This window comes from Mus musculus, chromosome 11 (assembly GCF_000001635.26).
Source record: "Mus musculus strain C57BL/6J chromosome 11, GRCm38.p6 C57BL/6J".
Lineage (NCBI taxonomy): Eukaryota > Metazoa > Chordata > Mammalia > Rodentia > Muridae > Mus > Mus musculus.
Genome location: NC_000077.6, coordinates 65,129,669 through 65,147,519, shown reverse-complemented (window position 1 = coordinate 65,147,519; position 17,851 = coordinate 65,129,669). Strand labels below are relative to the sequence as shown.

At 43.4% G+C, this 17,851-nt stretch overlaps 1 protein-coding gene across 7 annotated transcripts in view; it reads left to right on the top strand.

The window, feature by feature from the left end:
- Arhgap44 (Rho GTPase activating protein 44) overlaps positions 1–17,851 on the top strand; it is a 160,934-nt gene that overhangs the window by 15,453 nt on the left and 127,630 nt on the right. The gene's annotated exons all lie outside the window — the stretch shown is intronic.

Below are 17,851 nucleotides of genomic sequence, written 5' to 3'. Positions count from 1 at the left end.
GTTGGTTTAACTTCCTCACCAGGCTGGAGACTGTGTTCTTGTGCACATAGGGGCTTGGTTTCACCCACAGTGTCCCTTTCAAAAAGGAGGCGATGAGGCTGTGTACATTGTTCTGAAAGGCCTCAGAGGTTGATAATTTTTTTTTCAGATGTATTTATTTTAGTTTGTGTGTTTGGGTGTTTTGAGTATATGTGTGAAAGTTAGCTGTGGTCATGCCTGTTGAATCCTCTGGAATTGAGGTTACAGATGATTGTGAGCCACCATTTAGGTGCTGGGAATGGAGCTGGGTCTTCTGCAAGAGCAATGAATATATTGACTGGCTGGCTGGCTTGGACTTTGCTGTATTGAGTGGCCTGGTCTTACCTCATGGAAATCCTTCTGCTTCTGCCTCCCTGGGGGGTAGGGGGGAAACCAAACCAAAGAATGCATTTCTTAATTGAAGGTTCTCATGCTAAATATGTTGCTAACCATGCCTTCATGGGAACCTGTAGTGAGAATTCTGGAATTTTGATTTAAAAAAGAAAAACACAGAAATAATATAAGACTATGCTTCTGTTTTAACCCATGTGTGGGATATGGGGCTGCTTTAGATTGTCCACAGTAGCTGACTGATTTGCCTCATGCTGTAGCAAGGGTGTGGTTTTTGCTAGTTGCAGATAGTTTTTGGCTTGTGTGACAAATGGAATTCTGGGGACTTTTCAGAGGATATATATATATGCCAGGGCCCCAGAGGCATTGGGTCGGGGGTTGTTGATTTGTTTGTTGGTTGGTTGGTTAGTTGGTGTTGGTTGATGTTGGTTGCAGTTTGTTAAGTAGTCATGTCCAAAGAAGAAACATCAGCAAGAAAAAAAATGAGATATCCTGCTGGCAAAGATCAGACGTGCCCCAAGGAACTTGATACCTTATCAGCTGGAAGTAGTCTAGTGATAACACCCCCTTTCCAACCCCTGACTTTATTCAGGGATCTCGTTCCCTTCCTCACTATCCTTTTTTCTCTTCTATCTAGTGTTAGGGGGTTGAAAGGGTGGGAAAAGGATGAAGAAGGGTGGAACAAAATGGAACCCACAAAGTAGCAAAAGGCTCTTTCTACATGAGCCAAAATTGCCTTATGCTAGAAGAAAGTCTGACATGACTTTAGAACTGTTCAGAGATAATTTGACTTTAAAGCATGGTTCTCAAACATTGATTAGTCCTATGCCATTACATCGCCTAATCACAGGAACCCAGGGACAGAGGAAGGCATACCTGGTCATGGAGTAAAGATGCCATTACAGGGTTATCTGCAACCCACTGTCACAGGTTGTGTCCCTGGAGAGTAGATCCTGAGAATAGCATGCAGAATGCTTGTTAGGAAACACTCTTAGCCTCTCTCTGCATGCACAGAATGGGTGGAGGGATTTGCATGCTCAAGCAAATTTTCATGATGACCTCATCGGGTCTCACAGAAACTTCCAAAACTCTGGAATAAGTTCCGAGTCATCCAGTGTGGATGAGAGAGGTCAGGGCGAGCCTTTGCACCTTTGCACCGACCAGCTTCCTCTTGAGGTAGGGCACACTAACAGGTAAGATATGCCCTGCCGGTTTGTGTAGGTCTGGTGGTAGGTCTCGAGGATCGCCTAGACAGCTCTCCTGTCCTCAGGGAGCTCCTATGCAGTGGGGAACACGAGCCACAAACACACTGCAGATATTTGAGGTGGATTTTTATGTTTTGATTATGCCTCATGAGAGCCTGCACTATTAGATTGTTTGGGTGAATTAAATAGTCACTCTTTCTTTTTAAAGTCAAGAGCTAGGGAAACAGGAGGCCATTGAAGGGGGTCTTTAAAGAGAGCACGGCATCTTGACAGGTAAAGATGATGAAGTATAAATGAAATGTAGGCAGTGTATGGTAACAGTGGACACACACACACCTAAGATATATAGCTGGACGTGTGTGGAATTTATTCCTTAACTCGTTAGGTAGATGGAAACATCTGTCGTTGTCATGTTATCAGAACCAGATCTAAATACACTAATAGCCAGTTATCTCAGAAAAGGCTGACAAACAGGAGAGCAAGATGCAGGACATTGCATGATGTGTCTGACCTGATTTCTATAAAAAGCACATTGGAGCAAATGGTTTTCTAAACATGAGTGATTACCATGTTTGTAAATGCATGGTTCATCTCTGGGAGACTAGGAAGACTGCTCACGGAGCCTTTGGACTACTGGCAACAGGAAAGGGAGTCTCCATTTTTGACTGCATGCAAGGGCTATTTTAACTCTTGTAAAAACAAACAAACAACCCTCCCAAAACAAACAAACAACCCTCCCAAAACAAACAAACAAAACCAAAAAAATAAAAAAGAAAACAAACAAACAAATAAAAGAAGAAAAAAAGGTAGTATTCTGTATAGCCTTTGTTTTTTGTTTTTTGTTTTTTTTTTCAGTGCGTTCATTAGACAGTGGCACGTCATGTGCAGGCAGGTCAGGACCTTGGTGACTGGGTCCCTGGCTTCCCTGCACTTCTTACCTGTCAGTACTGGTTGCTACAGGCAGGTCTACCAGCAGCCACCCTGTACCCTTCTGTCCATGCTGTGGCACTTGTGAAGTTGCTGTGTTTACCTGGGGCCTGTGTGTACCATTGCCCTTGGTTCAGCACACACAGATGTACGGGCCTCTGAAAACTTAGCTCCCATTGCCAAGACTCATGGGTGAGTATTCTTGTTTGCTTGCTATTGCCATGATAAAAAACTGGCCAAAACTGACTTGAGGAAGAAAAGGGGCTTATTTAGCTTACAAGTTACAGTCTGTCATTGAGGGGAGTCAAGGCAGGGACTCAAGTGGAAACTTGGAGGCAGGAATTGAAACAGGCACCATGGAAGAATACTGCTTATGGACTCGAATGAGCTACCTGTCTCATTTTGGTCAATCTCACTTACTCTGAGAAGGCTCTGCCCATAGTGGGCTGGGCCCTCCCACATCAGTCAGCAATGAGGAAAATGCCCCACAGCCATGCCCAGCGGCTAATCTGGTGGAGGTGGTTCCTCAGCTGAGATTCCCCTCTTTCCATCCAGGTAGGTATAGGGTTGTGTCAGCTTGACAAGAATCATGACCGTGAGCAAGCTCGCCTCAGAGTGTCGCGGGAAGGCTGTGCTTCCTCCTGGCCCACTGAGCTGCAGCTGCCCTCCTCGAGGCCCACTGTGTGTTGACCTCATGCATCAATGCTTGTAAGAGGCGCTTCTTCCTTCTCCAGGTATCACAGCTTGGATATGAACATCCTGCAGAGCCTCTTGCAGCGAGGACCTGTTGCCCGCTGAGGAGCTTTTGAGAAAGGATTTTGAGGGCTAGGACCTCATCATTAGATTTTGATGTCTGTCTAACATGGTAGTATTGCGGGGATGTATGCGTCCCTAACACAACAGTACTGTTGAGAAGCAGTGGGTGGGGTAGGAGGTGGGGAGGCGAGAGGAAGGGGGTCATTGGGAGAGGAGACTTGGGGCTTGGTCCTGCCTTGTGATTCTATTTGCCGCTCCCTGGTGGCTGTGGCCTAAACAGTTCTACTGTGCTGTATCCTCCCCACCATGACCAACTGAAGCCTCTGAAATGTAATATGAACCCTGAGTTGTATGTATCCTGCGTTTAATGACAACCTTGGTGAAAGTTACCATGAGGGTCCTGGTGCTGTAAAGTCTTTTTCCCCTTTACGTTTGGCAGGTTTTCTTCATCAGTTGCCTTTGTGACGAGGCTGACGTGCATGTGTCTCTCTAGATGGGGTCTTGTAGGGTCCCCTAACCCTTCCGTGGACAGAGGGCAGCATGCCAATGCACCTCTTCCTTTTTGTCTTTGACACACCTGGCACAGTCCTCCACTGAGGGTCTGCCTCAGCTTTCTTTCTCCCTTTTAATCTCTGGCTCTCTTTTTTCTTTGGTTTGTTCTCCCTCCCTCTTTCCTTTTTAATTTCAAAATACTTGCTCTACATTATAATCTGGAAGTTTTTCTAAAAATCATTAGCTGTTAGAGTCAGCTTGCTATGAGGAAACCCCCTGGATTTCCCACACCTTTCCTCTTGCTTTAGAAGCCCTATGTCAATATCAGAGAAGCCCCTTCTCTTGTCTTTCCAGAGAAGCAAGCGGAGAAGGTCTGATGTTAATTATTCTCCTGACCTTTAAAATATCCCTGCTCTACCTTTCCCGATTCTTTCTGACTCCTGAGGTTCTGCAGACTATAATAGAGGAGGGGTGTGGAGGAGGTTCCCACGGTGTCATACTGTGAGTGGTTATGGTGTGCAGGGCTATACATAGGTGCCTTTTGCATTTCTTTGCAAACACACTTTCTTTATATTCATTCACTAAGGGAAATACACAGCCCCCACCCACACCTCCAACACCCAGGCAGTGAATGCTTATTGTGCTCAGTACTGGGAGAGATAAAATACAGAAATAGTTTAAGTGGTGAGGAGATTAGAGGAGCCCGGAATAGTGGACAAGACATTGGTATGAAGAGGTAATGGCTAAAGGGTATGAAGGATTTGAGGCAGAGCCTGCAGTGATCACTGGGACCCCACAGTAGGTATGCAGTCACATGCTGTGGTGTGACATTCCAGTAAATAACAGATGTATGGTAAGCCCTGATTTCAAACCTAATGGTGTCATAGCCTTTCAGCCACCTGGGTTTTTATAAGCACATCCTATGGTTTTGTACAAGCACAAAAATTTACCTAAGGATGAATTTTCCAGAGTGTGTTCCCATCTCTTAGTGTCACAGGACTGGGTAAACTGTAATGCAAATAGAGCCCCTGTAGTTCCAATGTAGAGGAGGTGGGACAGTCAAGAAAAGGTTTTAAAAAATGGCTCCAAATCAAAGCCTATGAATGACAGACTAGTAGTACCCAGCTGGTCCCAGGTCCTGCCCAGCCCCTAAACTGACCATGCTAAATGAAGCTAATATTACAGAAAACTTTCGCTGTTGCTTCTGCTTCTCTTCTTCCTCTTCCTTCTCCTCCTCTTCTTTGTTATTGGAAGACTTCATGGAAGACAAGAAATGTAAAAGTTAGCCCTTAAGACCAGTCCAGTTAGGTAAGGAGACAAGTAGGCAGTCCATGGGAAAGGAGTGACAGTTAGAGAGGTGGAATAGAGTTTTGTAGGGCAGAGGAAATATGTGGAGGAGGTGAGCATGGGCTGACATGGGCCTTCTCAGGCTGTAGGAGTAACTGAGGGCAGTTGAAAAGGGCACAGGATTATAGACGTGATTGGTTTAGAATGTAGTGTAGCTGAGAAGGGAGGACTGGGAGGAAGGAAGCCAACCAAGAGAATGTCGAGTGGAAGGCTGATGTCATGGAGTCTCTGAACTTGTAGTGAATTTGGGCTCCAAGAATAGTTTTCTTTATTCCTCCTTTTCCTTCTTCCATTCCTCGTAAAGCTGAGTTTTAACAGTGAAGATGACCTTCCTCAATTAGGAATATCTGCGAGTAGCCACACGGCTCTCTGATAATAGCACTTTATGCTTTTCTTAGGCTGCAGTTGATTTGAGTAGGGTGTGGTGAGGGATTATGTCAGGATGAACATACTTCATATCCATTTTTGTCATCGTGAGAGTACACTGTGAACAGTCTTTGAATATGATAAAGAGATATAAAAAGTAGGAAAAAAACCTCTGGACTATCATTATTTTCAGTCATGGTTGTTTATATTGAAAGTCCAGGCATGTCTGCTGCAAACAATTTGATTCACTAAAAGTTCATCCAGTTTGCACAGTTGAAAGACAGAGTGGCTATAATTGTATGAAACACACCAAATAAAAGCAGCACCTAATATAGGGATACTGGGAGGCGTTACAGAATAGCAGGTTCATTCACAGGAGTGGCATGCTATTCTTCCATATACATCACCTGAGAACAGAGTTTTGAGATACAGGTTTGGACGGAGCTGGAGGAGAAGCAGAGGGACCACAGCGCGTGGACTCCAACCTCTCTTCAATTTCCCTAGAGTTCTTACCACAGAGAGGTTGAACTGGAAGTACTTAAGTAGACTAGGTCCAGGTGACATTTAGAAAGTTTCAACAATAAGAGCTGTCGGTTCTTCGTGTGCCATGAAACAGTCACAGAGTTGACCATATTTTCAGTTAAAATCAACCATGATAAACTGTAAAACATGAAATCATACAATGTACATTCTTGGACTACAGTGGAATTCAGGTAGAAATCAGAATAGATCTGATGAAGAAACCCCTAATGTTACGCAGTATGCATACTTAGACATAATCCACAGAGCAAGCAGGACATTTCATAGGGCATGTAAAAATATTTTGAAATAAAATAGACTAAATTTGTAAGATGTAGCAAAAACTTGGAACTTTGTATCATTACTTGTGTTTATACAAAATTGCTAATCTTTGTTTTCATCATGAGAAATACAAAAATTACAGAGTAAGTTGAAGTCAAGAAGAAGAAAACAAATACTAGATATGAGTGGAAATCTGTGGAATAGAACCCAGAAAAAGGTGAGAAGGAAAAACCAGAACTAGGAGCTGGTGTTCTGAGAAGGACAATACATGGGATTTGTCCAGACCAACTACAAGACGATGGAAGACACAAAATACCATATCAGTTAAAGAGGGCTGTCACTACACTCAGCAAAACACTCAAGGATCTTTAAAGTTACCATAAACAACTCTGTACATAAACTGGACAAGCTAGGTAAAATGTCACAGTTTGTAGAAACCCACAAATTACCAGAAGTCACCACAGAGGATATGAAACCTTGAATGGTCTGTTTCCATGAAGAAATGGAGGGAGAAACCCAAATCTAGATAGATTTCCTGGCAGAGTCTGCCAAGCATTTAAAGAAATAGCACCCATTCTACTAGACTCTATCAGGAAACCGGACATTTCCCATGACTTGGTGAGGCCTGCATTGACTCTGCTGATAAGGCAAGACAAAGACATTACCAGAAAAGTGTAGGAGGTAGCAGTAAGGGTGTGGATGCAGCCATTCTGAAAAACAACCAGTCAAGTAGGGCAGTATATCAAAGAATAATACCATAACCAAGGGACGTTTACCCCAGGAATGTGGGCTTGGTCTGACGTTCACAAGAGAATCAATGTAATTTTCCACGATAAATTAACTAAGGAGGAAATACCATATGCTCGTATCAACTTGTGTAAGAAACACATCTCACAGAGTTCAGAATCCATTCATGATAAGAATACTGAACTGGACATACCAAGGACTTTGATGAATGGTCTTCTCAAGTTTCCAGAGCTGACATTGTTGAGGGTGCTACCACCTCCATTTCCTGTAAGACTGCAAAGGGCGGGAATGAGCACCTCTGTTGATCTTGTGTTGGAGGTCATAGGAAGTCATAAAAGGGAGACAGATGTGCAGCCTGAGAGGCATAGCCGCTGGACTCATTTTAAAATCCTTTAAGCTTTCTTTTGCAAGTATTCAACATATCATCATAGGATTTTTCAGATGTCAACCAAAAATGAAAAATAATATTCCTTATGGTAGGTAGGGACTTTACTTCCATGTTTATGTGAATTGAGATTCAGGATCCATTTCAAGGTTATAAGCTATATATAGATTCAGGTTTATTTAAAGGGAAATGGATTTGGTAAATTCTTGTCAAGCCAGCTCTTGGCATTATTATATAAATTAGTAAGATGAATTTGATCCTTGAGGAACACGTATACAATTCAAGAGCCATCCTGCAGAAGCGAGAGGATAGCAAGAGGAGATTTGATTTACAGTTAAGTGTCTTCTGATTTACAATAAGCGTCTTCTCCCAACACTATGGTGTCTTTGCCTAGGCACAGTGTGGTATGGGGGTTCAGTGATGGCAGGGCTTTCCACGTACTTGTGGCTGGTGAAGCAGTTAGACTTAAAGGCAGAGCTTGGCAAAGACAGAGTGGTGAGATCTTTATATCATCCTTCTGTGATAGAGCCGAGGCTGTGTGCATCTGGGAAGAGGAATCGTTTCTTCCTCTGCTGCTTCTCTGTCAGCGTCTCTGGAGTCCCGAGACCCTTGGGAAGGGAGTCATGTTTCTTGGCTGCAGGGAAGAAGTCATGGGGCTAGCTGTGACTCATCGGTCTAACCCCACTATTTCCAAGCATGCCCACTAGATATTAGTTTATATTTGGATATTTGGCCCTTGTGATGGTCTCACCAATTCGGAGGACTTATGATCTATATGAACAAGCATTTGAGTTAGAAGAGAGGAAGCACTGAGCAACTGAAGGTACTGGCTAAATCCGACTTAAGTCAACAAGAGAATTGTGCAACTAGACAAGGAGGAAGACACAATCATGGCAGCGTGCTGATGAGTAAGGACTTTGATGGCTTCATCCAGATGCTGGCATTCACTGGAATTTCAGTGAGAAAGGTCAGCATTCATGTGTAATGGGCCTTGTAAGAGTAGATTATTTTACATGTTTGTTTTCTGTTCTGAAACTCATATTGTTCATAGAAAATGGTCAGTGTATGTTGGGCTCATTGGTGTGCAGGGACACATATTCACCCACATCAGCCTTCCCACCCCCAAGGAAAATAAAATCCATTGCATTGTATAATAGGCACTGTTAGAAGACCATTCTCCATGTTGTATGGAGATGAGGCCAGTAGCTTTCCTCAGCCACAGCCTCAGCCACACAGGGCCATCACAGTGGTTATATGACAGCTTTGATCCCCAGACCCTAACTAAAAAGACAGAAGAGAGAGAAGCAGCTAAGCGTTTATCGTTCTTTTCCTTATTCTCTGAGTACAAACCATTGCCTTTTGGCTCTCTTTTCTTTTCCTCCTTCCCTCCCTCCTTCCCTCATTTCTTCCCTCCTACCCCCCCTTCCTCCTTCCCTTTCTTTTTGACATCTGTCATGATCATTTAGACAATGCCAGGAGATTCCTAGACCTTATTAGCAATAAAGTCCTGTGGTTCTGGTGTTTGGATTGCACTAGGATTTCACTGAGCTGAAAACTTGAGTTGATTTGTATTTTTTTGGACACTGGTGTTGGGTATCTGCACTTGGGTTTGGTCAAAGGTGACTACAATAACGGAGGAAATTGTGATGCCCTGCGTTGGCTTTTGTTGTTGTTGTTGACCTGATAAGCTAGGGTCATTTGAGAAGAGGAATCTAAATTGAGAAAATGCCTCCAGTAGATTGCCTATAAGCAAGTCTTTAATGATTGAATTGGGAGGGCCCACAGGGGGTGAGGGTAGGGTGAAAGAGGGCTGTGGTGCTATTCCTAGGCAGGTAGTCCTGGGTTATATAAGAATGAAGGTTGAGCAGGCCATGAAGAGGATGAATGTAAGTAGAGAATGGTAGAAGCAGGCTCTCTGTTTCAGGGTCTGCCATGAGTTCCTGCCCTGGTCCCTTCATGGTGGACTCTAATGTGTAATCTAAAATAAATCCTGTTCTTTCCAAGTTGTTTTTGGTCATGGTGTTTGTCTTAGCAATGCAAACCCTAAGACACATGGGTACAAGGCCAGGTAGTGAATCTTTTAGGCTTTGAGGGATAATACTTGACTTTGCTGTTATAGCATAAAAAGCAAATCACAGACACTGAATAAATGGCAGCATTAACGTGACGCAGTGCTGCTAATTAAATATTCCTATTTGTATTTCATTCTAATCTGTACATATTACAAAGTATTCAATGCATACAAAATAGAAAAAGTTCTTTCAATACAAAAATTACTTTTTGCGTATAGAACATACACAGCCAGATGAATGGCTGGATTTGGCCACAGTCCACTAGTCAGGTTGCAGTACGATAGCACTGATTGCCCGTGGGATAGAAAAATGTGGTTCTAGCCCTGCTGGGTTAAAACTACTGTTAGGAAGCTCAGTACGAAGAAGTCTATGAAGGTCCATCAATGGGGAGGGTTGTACTATTTAATAAACCATTGCTCTTAATTCCTCAGGGAGAGAAACCCATGTAGAATATAAGCCATTTGCAAAACTCAGGATGGAGCCATTTAATAAGACTTAGGCTGGGGTAGTGAAGGCTGAAGTTAGCCAGTCGGTGGGCACAGCAGAGCCTGTGAGAGGACCCATTGCACAATGCAGTGATGGTAACCCTGGGCTGGTTTATCTACTGTCCTCCATTTCTCTGGGCAAATATCTGACTCCACATACCAAAGGTAATGTTTACTCTTGCTTCACAGATTTTTAAAAGCCTACTTTGTATTCATAGCATACTTTCTCTGGTCATTCATCTGGTGTCACGAGTAGTGCTAGGGTAGGCACAGAGGTGCCTGTATCTCTGTGTTCTGCTGACTTAGATTCCTTTGAGAATACCCAGAAGCTGTAGGGCTGGACCATATGGCAATTCTATTTCTAGTTGTTTTAACCTTTATGCTGATTTTCACAGTGGCTGCCTACTTTGCATTCCCCTCAGCAGTGTGTAAGGTATCCTCGCCCCCCCCCCCTCGTGACTTCTTTATCATCCAACTCAAATGGGCCCTGATTGCTGCCTCTGTATGTGCCTTCTGACAAAAGAATGCATTTTCAGTCTCCTGAACAGGAGTAAATTTTTTCTTTTCTACTTTCTAAAGACTTCTCTGTCATCTTTCTTTCATAGAGACCTTGTACTGCCCAAGAAAACTGAAGCTTTGACATAGATATGATGCTTACTTTGAGACATCAACTTGACTGGACGAGGGCATACTCAGGTAGCTTGTAAGCATCGTGTTTTGGCATCTATGAGGATGTTCCTGGAAGGGATTAGCGTTTGAGTTATTGTCTGAGGACCTGGATGGGGAAGGCACAGGGGATGTAAATTCTCTCTTCTTGAATGGGGCCACTTTTTCCCTCCTGCCTTCAGACCCCAGACCCCAGATTTTTCTTCCATTTGGACCCCACGAATTTTATTAGCAGCTTGATGCTCTAGAGTCCTCAGAACTTCAACCTCTAACTAAAAGTCACACACTAAGTTCTTTGGTTGTAAGAATTGGAGACTTGTGCTTGCCTGGTGCCATTGGTTCTCCAGTTTGCAGATGGCTGTTGGGGAAACTTAGCCTCTGTCCTAGTTTTTTTTTTTTTTTTTCCTGTTGATGTGATAAAATAATCTGACAAAAACAACTTAAAAGTAAGGAAGATTTATTTTAGCATACATTACAACGTTAGATCCATGATAGTAGGGCAGTGAAGACAGAAGTAACGTTACGTCTGCAGTTAGAGGAAGAGAGCAGCAGGTGCATACAGGCTAGTATTTAGTCCAATTTCTCCACCCTTATACAGTCCAGAATCTCCCATGGTGGGTGGGTCTTCCCACTTGAATTCATACAATCAAGATAAACTCCCCTAGGCAGGCCTAGAGGCTTATCTCCAAGGTGATTTTAGATTTTTGAAACGTTGACACCTAACACTATCACAGCCCCCTAAGTTCTGTGCTATGATATAACAAGTCTCCTCCCACCACCCTTCCCTCACTAATGATCAGTCCTTCAGCAAAACCCTAACACCGATGAGTTTGCCTCGCCTTTCAGGTGTGCAGCCTCCCCACCACTGTTCTGACGAGAGGAGGCTTCTTCATCCTCTCTTCTGTCCTCCCCCAAATGCTCTTCTTGAACCTCATACAAGTATCCCCGTCTCTTACCTCCACATCCAACTCATCTTTCAAATAACTTGACCCACCAACCTTTGAAGCTGTTTGCTCTTCCCTAGGATACCAATATAAGCTCTCAATCCTCTGCTGCCCACATTTCATCTCCTCCCATTTATCGCCACACTTTGGAAGGCTTATCTGGGTTCACTGTTTCCATTTCTTTGCTTCAAAGCCTCTGTCTACCCTGCCCTGTCTGGCTCCTAGCCCTATGGCTGTATCTGTACCACTTTTCCCAAGCTCAGTAACATAGAAAAGGTAACAGATGGCAGACTGCTGAGTGCTGCACCTACCTTCGCATCCTTCCTGGTTCACCATCCCACAGCACAGGGCGTCGTGGATTGGGTGATACTACAGTCTTCTCGGGGGTTTCCAGTCTGCCCCATAGCCGTGCTGCTCACAGGCAAGGATGGACCTCCTGGGTTATTCTGTAATTCAGAATCTCTCCCCGTGCACTTCGTGACCTTGATGCCAGTGATGGTTCTTTGCAGGTTGATGACTCACACACTTGCTGCCTCTCAGCCCCTTCAGAGCTGCAGATGGGCTGTGCAAACCAGAGAGAAGAGTGTGAATTTCGAGCCAAGGAGCAGATCTGGTTTTGCTGGCATTTTCTGCTGTGTGCTGAACCAACATCTGAAAGGGAGGAGAGGATGCAGGGAGCCTGTGAGGATGCTTCCAGGCTTTCAGAAGCCACTGGAGCTTAGCCAGTGCCTGTCTCAGGTACATGTTCAAAGCATCTCATACCCCATCCAGGACCTGGATCACTGTCTTCTGCCCAGATGTCTTCATCCTGGTGTTTGCCATCACCAGACATCTGAATGGAGGATTCATAGCCACTTGATGCCAGTTTTCTCCCCGATACAGTTGACCATAATGCACACTGGCTCTGTTCCTTTTTGATTCTCGCACAATAGCCAGCCCAGGTTGTCATCAAAATGTAAACCTGAGGTCATGTCCAATGAATTCCAGTTTTTTCTATTGCTGATTCCTCTTCTTCCTCCTCTTCCTCCCCCTCCTCTTCCTTCTCCTCCTCTTCTTCCTCCTCCTTTTCTCCCTCTTCCTCCTCCTCTTCTTCCTTCTTCCCCTCTTCCTCCTCCCCCTCTTCTCAATGTAGCCCAGGGTGGCCTCACACTAGCTATGTAACTTAGAGCTTTTGCCCCCGTCTACTACCTTCCTAGTGCTAAGGTTATGGACACTCAGCACTGTAACCATTTTCTGCAGTGCTGCAGATGGAACCCAGAGTTTCCTGTATGATAGCCACGTACTCTACCAAGTGATCTACATCGCCAGCCCTGAAATATTTTAATAAAGAGTCCCCTGTTGTATGTGAGGGTGCATTCTAAGACACCAGTGCCTGCCTTATGCCACTAATTGTGCTGAACCCCACATATGTTTTTAAGTATACTCATATACCTATGATAAAGCTTAATTTAACAAATTAACCACAGATTAGCAACAATAGCTAGTTGTTATTGTTAAATTAAAAAATTATAGTGATTTAAGGCATTAAACTTCTGTGAATGTGATCACAAATTATCTCACTGTATTTTCACCATTTGCTAACAACAGCACTTTATAACCTACTCTATGTGCACCTAAGTCAGCAGCCTTTCTGCTCTTGTAACTTTGAACTCCTCTTAAGCAAAAGAAGGGTTTCTTGGGCTGCAGAGATTCCAAATATATACTCACCTACAGAACAAATTATTTGTATTTGTGTACATGTGTGTGGAGACTCTAATTTTTGATATCTTAATCTTTTTATGCACTTATGGTCTAGGGAATCCAGACTCAGTCTGTCCCTTACCCTCTTGGCTTGACTGATTTGCTCTTCTCTGGTCTTCCTCTCTAATGTTTTTTCTTTGTTGGCATTTTCTTGGGTGTAGCATTAGAGCCAGTGTTACTCTCAGTGCGACTGAAACCATGGCTTTCCATAAGGAGATAATTGAATTTTCATTCCCCAGTGCTCTTAAGTTTCCCTGGCCATTTTGGCTACAGCATCTTACTGTGTTAATTTTCTACTTCTGAAATCAAACTTTTCATCCTGGCCCTGTCTCCAGAGTGTTCTATTTCTGTCATTGGTGCCAGACACCGAAGCAAGAATGCTGGGAGCCTGCCTTGGCTTTTCCACCTCCGCTTTTCCCTTTCTTTCCCTTGTGATTTCGAGGTGCTCCTGGGCCCTCCTTGCAGTCCTTCAGATGATCCCTCTCATTCCATCATTCCTTCCAACACACACTACAGGGCTCACACCACCATAATGGACTAATGGTCAGTACCCCTGACTTGTTCCATTTCAGTTGTGGCCAAGAGTCCTGGGTGGTTCCTCGCGCAACGTCTCCAGCCCTTTCTTCGCTTTGGCTTCCACACATTGGACCTCAGGGCCTTTGTGAATGAATACCAGGTTCACATCCAGAGTGACTTTCCTTCTCACATAGCTTCAGTACAGAGGGCTAAATTTCCTATATAAGGAGCACAATTACTTTGTGTCTTTTTTAACACAACTGTTTTCTTATTTAATTTCCTCTTCCCTTTTGCCAATAGAGAGTAGGACTCTGTTTGCTTGTGGGTGTCTTTTGCCTGTGGGTGTCTTTTACATATTCCACTGTTTTCCACATCTATCTGTCTATCCATAATGAATTGTTAGCATGTAGTCCAGGCCTTCTGGTCACCGTTTCTCTGTTAATTCAGTGCCATCTGTGTTTATCACACTTACAGGTTCTTATGGTTCTCTTGCTCTCGTAGATGCTATATTGTTATGCTATCTTTATAGTTTTGTGTTGCTGATATCATGGAATTTTAAAATATATATATTATCAGTAACCTTGGTGAAATTTCTTATCAGTTCTCATAGTTATATCTTTGGTAAATTTTAAAATTAACATATGGATCCATATGGCATTGTTGATATTTGGCCATTTTTTTTCTCCTATAAAACTTTTAATTTGAGATAGTTCTACCTTATAGATATTTGCAAATGCATGGATACTTTTTCCTCTTTGTTTAAACCATGTACTTTTCCACACTCGGGATTTGGTAGGCTGTCCAGATCGTGTTAAAGCCCTGGCATTAAGTACCCTGTGATTTTAGTGTTCGCTGTACTATTTATGGTAGGGTTTGGGTTCTTGCAGGAATAATTTGTAAAGCTTAAGAAAATCACCTAAATTCACAATGAAGTATTTTCTCTTTTTTTCATATTTAGACTCGATATTGAATTGTATCAAATGCTTCTCTGTGTCATGTGGATTCCCTCTCTAATTTTAAGTGAAATAGTTGAAATGAGTAGGTTGTCCTCACGTTGAATTATCCACTCATCGAGAGTACAAACACAGTTGACCTGTATTTAAAGATTTACAGTTGGATTTGCTTACTTTGAGCTTCCACTTAATTTTTTAATTTACATCCGGTATGCAACTTCATCTCTTCCTATTCATAGTGACGTTGGCCTACAGCTTCAGATTCTTACCATCATTTTGCAGCTTAGGAATCAACTTTGATTAAATAAATTAGGGCAGCTTTCATTTCTACTTTTATGGAGGGGAGGAGACAAGTTGTCTATTGTCATTATTATCTATTGTGTGGCAGTGTAGGACTTGGCAGGAAGGCACCTGCTGGGTCCTGTAGGCCAGATTCCCTGCCTGTCCCTTCAGCTCTCCTGTCTGGCTGTTCTCTTACCTCACCTGTATTCCTGTTCCAGCATGCTTCCTTTTGCCCTTCATCTGTTCCTCTGCATTTCTGTCCGCCCCCCCACCCCCCCAACAAGGTTTCTCTGCATAGCCCTGGCTGTCCTGGAACTCACTTTGTAGACCAGGCTGGCCTCTCTCAGAAATCCACCTGCCTCTGCCTCCTGAGTGCTGGGATTAAAGGCTTGCATCACCACGCCCGGCTCCATCTGCATTTCTCCACTTTCCTGAGCTTGCTCCTCACAGCACACAGCGCACCTAGAACAGCCTGCTCCAGGTTCCTGCTCTTATTCTGGTTTCTGGTTTCCTGGGCCATCTTCTGTCAGCTTTCCCTCTTAGACCCTTGGCACAAGTTACATTGTATGACTAGGATTCCTCCCAGTTGTGAGTGCAGGCCCCTTCCTGACCTGAGATTGAGGACACACCTGTAGAGCCTAGCTCTGCTGACACATGAGCTGACCCCCGTTCAGTCCACTGGGCTTTTCCTCGTTCTATAATGAACCACTCGTATCTCCACCTCATGGCATCTGCACTGTTTCTTTCTTTGCCCCAGAATCTTCTTCCGCATCATGCCTACTATTTCTTATTTCTTATTTTTCTTCCCTTCACTGCTAACCCTGTGGTCTCCTGCTTTCTCCATGTAGCTCCCTTTGACTGGCAGGTGTGTCCTTGTCTCACTGTGCTCAGGACCCAGCCCCAGGCTCTGCTTAGTCCAACACCACGTGTTACCCCATAACTGTGCACAAACATGAAGTTTATTTACTCTTTCACTTCACTGTAGTGTGACATTTTCAGAGGCAGAGATTTTGGCTTGCTCTGCTCACTGATGGTTTTGGGTGCCAAATTTGAGTACATTGTCAGTACTCAATAAATATTAGTATAAATCAATAAAATCAAACAAGTTCTTCCACCAAGAACTTGTCTCGTTACAAAGCCAGCATATAAAAACCAGCTACTTTCCCACGTAACGGTAATGAACTTGCCAATTAGGAGACCAAGAAAAACAACAACAACCTCCGCCACCACACCAGAACCCTCCCATGAACTGTAACTTTAAGAAACAAAACAAACAAAAACTAGTCATGAGTGTAATGAAGGAGATGAAGGACCTCTGCAATGAAGACTTTCAGATACTGAGGAAAGAAATGGAAGAGGGCACTGAGGGCAGAGAGACCTCCCATGCTCATTGGCCGGCAGAATTAATGTGAAAATGGCTGTTGCCAACGTGATGTACAGATCTCATGAAATGTTATCAAATATGGCGTCCTCACATAAACAGAATACATGAATTTATACGGAAGCATCAGAGACCCAAGTGGACAGTGCAATCCTGCTCATAGAGAGTGCGGTCTTAGCACTATTACAATACCCATTTAAAACGGTACTGCAGAGCCATAGTACCTGAAACAGCGTGGCACGGGCTCAGCAGTAACAGAACAGAGGAGGATCAGGAAGTACCGAATGGTACAGCCACCCTAGTGTTTTGACAAAGGTGTCAACTGTTCACTGGAGAAAATAGTACTGAGAGATCAGATCTCGATATCCACATGTCAAACATTGATTCTAGTGACTTTGATACAGGACCTGCAAAGAGACAACAGTAAAAAGCAAAGCTACAGGCACAGCCAGGATTTTCTAAACAGGAGTCCAGTAGCTTGGGAAGTAGTAGGAGGGATTTGCATGAAGTTTGAAAGCTACACTACAAAGGAAATATTGAACAGATTGAAGAGATAACTTTAAAATGTCAGACACCCAAAGACTGACTAATCCATCAAGTCAATGGACAAACGAACTGAATAGACACTTTTCAAAAAAATGTGCAAAAACTGATCAATATATGAAAAGTACAATCAAGATTCTCGGCTGTAAAGAAAATGTCAATCAAAACGTGAAGATTCTGTCTCCTCATAAGAATGGGAGTCTTTAAGAAAACAGAGGACAGTAAATGCTTGCACGGAGGTGGGAGAAAGCAACGCTTGCTGCTGGTGTGGATGTATACTGATGGCTGCTGCTGTGAAAATCAGTATGGAGATTTCCGAAAAGAACCAAAAGAACTACCATATAATTCAGGCATTGCTCATGGGTTTATAGCTGAAGGATTCTAAGTCAGCATAGTCAGTAAGTAAGTAAGAGATACTTGATCATGCGTGTTTATTGAGTTACAGACAGATGGACAGATAAAGAAGATGTAGCGTGTGTATACAATGCGGTTTTATTCAGCTATGAAGGAGAATAAAATTAGGTCATTTGCAGGAAAATGATTGTAGCGAGATTATCCTGTGAAATAAGCCAGTTTCAGAAAGACAAATATCGCATTTTCTCTCACGTGCAGAATCTAGACTTAAATACACGTGCATAGTGCATATATGCATATATTATGTAAATATACAAATGGGACTATGAGAGAGGAAGAAGGGACTTCATATTAGGACAGGGACAGGGATAAGAGAGGAAAAAATGGGGTGGGAAGCCATTTTCACGTGCATGCGCACCCCCCACACACACACAGAGGGAGGGGAAGAGAGAGAGGGAAAGAGACAGAGAGAGAGAGAGAGAGAGAGAGAGAGAGAACAAAAAGGAATTATTAATGGAAG